Consider the following 5,221-nt stretch of genomic DNA (forward strand, 5'->3'; position numbering starts at 1 on the left):
AAGCAGGATCTACCCGCTTTGCCAAATGCCTACCAGAACCTTTGCTGATTCTTTGCCAAGAATCACTTTAGCACAATATCCCAGAAAAACCTTTCTACTTCTTCATTCACTGTAACTGTGTACCCATGAACCTGCTTGTCCATCCTCAAGGACAAAAATACAAACTCCAGAAAGGCTAAATAGTCTGTCCCCCAGCTTTCAGACCAGGAAATATACAAAGGAACAGAAGTTCTCAATAGTTCCCCACATGGTCTCCAAGTCATTCTCCCTGAGTTTCTGAGAGGCATGCCACCATTTCTATGGAAAAATTCAAACCTGTCAATCTATACAAATCTTGCACCAATACACTTTTTTCTTTAAATTTTATTTTTAGTTGTTCATTCATTTGATATACATGCATAGCAGGAAACTATTTGTTGAAATAAAATTAAGGAGGGAAAAAAAGATGACTGCTGTCAAAATAAGAAGAAAACTTCCATGGATTTAAAGGATAAATACATGGCCTGGTTTGAAAATATTGAGACTGGTTCTCAAGTATAATTTAACATATTTGCTTATGATTTCCCGTTCTTTTCTTCTCTGTGAACGTTGCCTGATAATTTTAATATATTTATTGTTTCCTTTAATTTGTTTATTCACTTTACATCTGAAAATCCAGAAATAAACCCACACATCTACAGACACTTGATTTTGACAAAGAATCCAAAACCACAAAATAAAAAAAAATTCAACAAATGGTGATGGTCTAACTGACTGTCTACATGTCAGAAGAGTGCATATATATCCAAATTTATCACCCTGCACAAAACTCAAGTCCAAAGTGATCAAAGACCTCAACATAAAACAATACACTAAATTGAATAGAAGAGAAAGTAGACAATAGCTGTTGTACAACTGTTGGTACAGGAGACATTTCCTGAACAGAACACCAACAGCTTAGGCACTAAGATCAATAATTAATAAATGAGACCTCATGAAACTGAGACGCTTCTGTGTGGCAAAGATACCATCAATAGGACAAAAGGCACCCTACAAAATGGGTTTTCATGATCTTCACCAACCCTATATCCAACAGAGGGCTAATATCCAAAATATGTCCTCAAGAAATATAGTATACTTATTAAGTGGAGAAGATACATTGTGATTTTAAAAAACTTTCAGTATGAATGTGAAATGGCATGCAAGATCAAAATCACCATTATCTAAAGAGCTATTGGCATATGATGATGAGGGAGGAGTCAGCTTTCTTCAGTGCCTGCCGCCTAGTAGGGTTTCCGTGCTCTAGCGAATGGCTCTACACTCATGCACATATGGGTGGCCTTATGGGGATAAGATGTGTTTTAAGAAAGGGCAAAGTTCCAGCGGCGTGCGCGAGTGGCACCTTGGTGTGGGAAGATGGAAGAATTGAGCCAAGCCCTAGCTAGTAGCTTTTCTGTGTCTCAAGAACTGAACAGCACAGCTGCCCCACACCCTCGCCTGTCCCACTACAAGTCCAAGTATTATAGCTCCTTGGAGCAGAGTGAGCGGCGGCGCCGGTTGCTAGAGCTGCAGATATCCAAGCGGTTGAATTATGTGAACCAGGCCGGATGACTGGCTGAAGATGACTGGACAGGGATGGAGAGTGGGGAAGAGGAGAAGAAGAAAGATGAGGAGGAAATGGATTTGGACCCTGTCAAGAAGTTACCAAAACGCTATGCTAATCAATTGATGCTTTCTGAGTGGTTAACTGACGTCCCTTCAGATTTGGGGCAGGAATGGATTGTGGTTGTGTGCCCTGTTGGGAAAAGAGCCCTTATCGTGGCCTCCAGGGGCTCAACCAGTGCCTACACTAAGAGTGCCTACTGCATCAATACGTTTTCTTCCCTTCTTCCAGGAGGCAATAGGAGAAACTCAACAACAGCCAAAGACTACACCATTCCGGATTGCATTTACAGGGAAGTGAACCAGACGTACAGTTTTGGATGTGATGTGCTGGCGGGGACAATCCTTTTATGACTGTCAGACTGATTTCAGATTCTACTAGATGCCTTCAAAGTTACCAGAAGAAGAAGGACTTGGAGAGAAAACCAATATTAAAACCTTTAAGTTTGTGGGGCTTAAGAATTTCCCGTGTACCCCTGAGAGCCTGTGCAAGGTGCTGTCTATGGATTTTCCTTTTGAGGAACTCAGCTTTGTTGCTACTGAGACTTCAGGTCTCAGAGGACCTGGACTCAGGTAGATGGACTGCTCTTCTACCACAAACAGACCCACTATAGCCCGGGGAGTACTCCTTTGGTGGGCTGGCTGCGCCCCTACATGGTGTCAGATATTCTAGGTTTAGCTGTTCCAGCTGGTCCTCTGACCACCAAGCCAGAATATGCTGGGCACCAGCTCCAACAGATTGTTGACCACAAGAGGAGTCAGGAGAACACAAAGGAGAAACTCACACGCAGGGCTTCTGAGAATGGCCACTGTGAGCTGGAGCACCTGTCTACTCCCAAGCTGAGGAGTCCTCCCCACAGCTCTGAGAGCCTCATGGACAGCTAAACTGGACAACCCACGAAAGACTGGGGCTGGGGCAGTGATGATAGCCATAGGTGACCTCACTTCAGAACAGACTTCCCAAACCCATGCTGCAAAAACAGGTTGCCCCTTGTCTGGAGCGTTGGCTCCAGACTGTAGGGAGGTGTCTTCAGATGGAGTTGGAATCCAGAGAGATATGAATATCTCTTGCTGTGTTAAGTATATCCTAGTCCACCTTGTAAATATATGTGATTCTTAAGAAAAAAAGAAAGAAAGGGCAAAGTTAAAAGGGATATGGTCACATGCTTGGAAGGATAAAGCTCCAAGAGTCAGAGAAGGGGGAGCATGAATATGACCACAGTATGTAGTGTATTTTATGGAATTCTCAAAAAATATTATGTATTCAAATAAACAATCAAAACAGTAAAACAGTGCTTTTATAAAATTATAACAAAATTGGCTTTCTGATGGCAGTGGCCTGAAATAGACAACTTATATGCATGTCTTTCCTTTTTGCAGAAAGTTAACACTGAACTGCATTAGATGAGTTAGGCTTCCCAAGGTCATGAATATCCTTAGTGTCAGAAAAGGGACTAGAATCTAGACTTAACTCATGTCTTGCTTTTGGTTCATCATGTCCATCTCTGACTACCATGATGTGCTTGAAATGATTAGGAACAAAATAGCTCATACCCAATTTACCACAGGATGTACCATGGCTATATGTTGAGGGGCCTGGGGTTTCATATTCCATGGGCCTGGGTTTTCATATTATTACAGACATCCAAAATATGGTTGGCACTTACTGTGTACATCACTGGTTTGAAAAAAAACATAACAGGAAATAAAAATGTAAGAATATTCAATCCTGATGAAAACTGATGAAAGATTTTTTTAAGAAGGCCTTAGATGAGGGCATCTTGGAAGCATTTGAAAAGTAGGGAGCAGATCAACATACACAGAAGAGAGGTAGCCCCATAACTGAGAGCTGTCTGGGGACCAAACATGAGGATCTTGACAATTTTCTGGAGATAAAAATACTGACTACATGAATGAGACTCCAGTGAGTGGCCAACACACATAAACATTGGAAAGAAAAGGGTTTATGGATTTAAAAATATCTGAATTTCTATCACCTCTCTCTATCTGATGTCTTCAGGCCACCAGGGCTTTATGTATTCTTGCTGAATTCACTGCTGAATGCATAATTCTTGTATCTTCTAAGCAAAGGCAGGAGTCTCTCTGAGAAACGCTGTTTTCCTAAAAGGCAAAATTCGAAAAGTAACTTACAGTGTAATTAGTGGTAATATATGGGCAATGACCTTCTTCCTCCATCCTGTACTTGTCCACTAATAAAACCAGCATAACAAGGGATTAATCCATGGATAAGATCATAGTTCTTAAGATTCAACTATTTCTGAATGGCTAGATCTGCTTTCTGGTGTTCTTTGGCATACATGAATGTTTGGGTTAATGTTTCATAGCAAAACCATAACTACTTAACCATCAGAGGTGTTCTGGAACATGGATCCAAGATGAAGGCAGAAGTTGCATTGTGTAGACTAATGAAGAAGCAGGCTAAGAGCCGTTGATGTAAGCAAGGGACGTGTAATGGTAGGAAACAATGGAAATTGTAATGTGCTCAGAGAGAGGAAATTTGAGGTCTAACCCAGAGATTGGAAAAAGTGAAAATAAAGGAGCTCACCTTATCCACTTCCTTCCTTCCATTCTTTCCTGCTTCTTTCTTCTGTAAGATAGTCTCCAGTGACTACTGAGCAACCATTATTACAGCAGAGTGGACCCAAATGAAGGCATAAAGTTCAGAAGCAGATGCAGTGGCATCAGGTTTCAGGACCCCACAAGAGACGTGACTGACTCTTGCCAGAAGGAAACACACAGACCCGTGTTCAACATTCAGGCTACAGAAATCTATGTCTTTTATATCAGAGAATGTGGGCCAGTAACTTTAGGATTTAAATTGGTGTATAGCCCCACAGGACAGTAGGAAATCAATGCACTCAGGGAACCAAATTACAAGTTAGGAAGTTCAATTTACATAAAATACATGGATTAACTGATCTGAGACTAGAGTTCAAATTGTCACCTTTAAAATCAAATCTGTCGTATTAATAACAAGTATTTGGACAGTCCCACTATTCATACTTCGAGCTAATCCAATAAGGGCTTTTCATGTTATTTATCAAACAAAATAAACATTTTTCAATAGGAAAATTCACACAAACTTCATAATACCTAGAGCCTTATTAAAGTGTTCACACATTTAAAATAAAATTAATACCAGTCTAATCACCTCAGGCAGATCTCTCCATGTGAGTTAGCTTCCCCAGGTCTCATCAAAGACCCAACATGGGGTTTCACAGTTGTTTGTCTCTGTGTGACATCACAGATGTTAGATTCCGAACGTGCGTGGTGTAATAAATCTGAGACCATTTTCGTGTTCAAGCAGCTTATTAATCCCCTTTGGCTGTGTGACTTAAATGAGAATGCCAAGATTGGCCGTAAACAAATGGGAAAGCAAAAGCAAATCTCTGGAGGAAGACTTGTTTCTGAAGACAACCTGTCAACTCCTTAGCAAAACATTTGTAACCCCAGTGCTCAGGTAGTTTATGACAAATGACAACATCATTGGGCTTACAGCCCCATGCTTCAATCATCACAACTTAAAGAACCACATGAACAACCTTATTCTGTGCTTCTT

General features: G+C 40.8%; 1 pseudogene; it reads left to right on the forward strand.

The window, feature by feature from the left end:
* Nucleotides 1-1,386: 1,386 nt before the first annotated feature.
* On the forward strand, nucleotides 1,387-2,546 carry LOC116905641 (annotated as a pseudogene).
* Nucleotides 2,547-5,221: the final 2,675 nt, after the last annotated feature.

Source organism: Rattus rattus, chromosome 7 (genome assembly GCF_011064425.1).
Source record: "Rattus rattus isolate New Zealand chromosome 7, Rrattus_CSIRO_v1, whole genome shotgun sequence".
NCBI classification, from domain to species: Eukaryota; Metazoa; Chordata; class Mammalia; order Rodentia; family Muridae; genus Rattus; species Rattus rattus.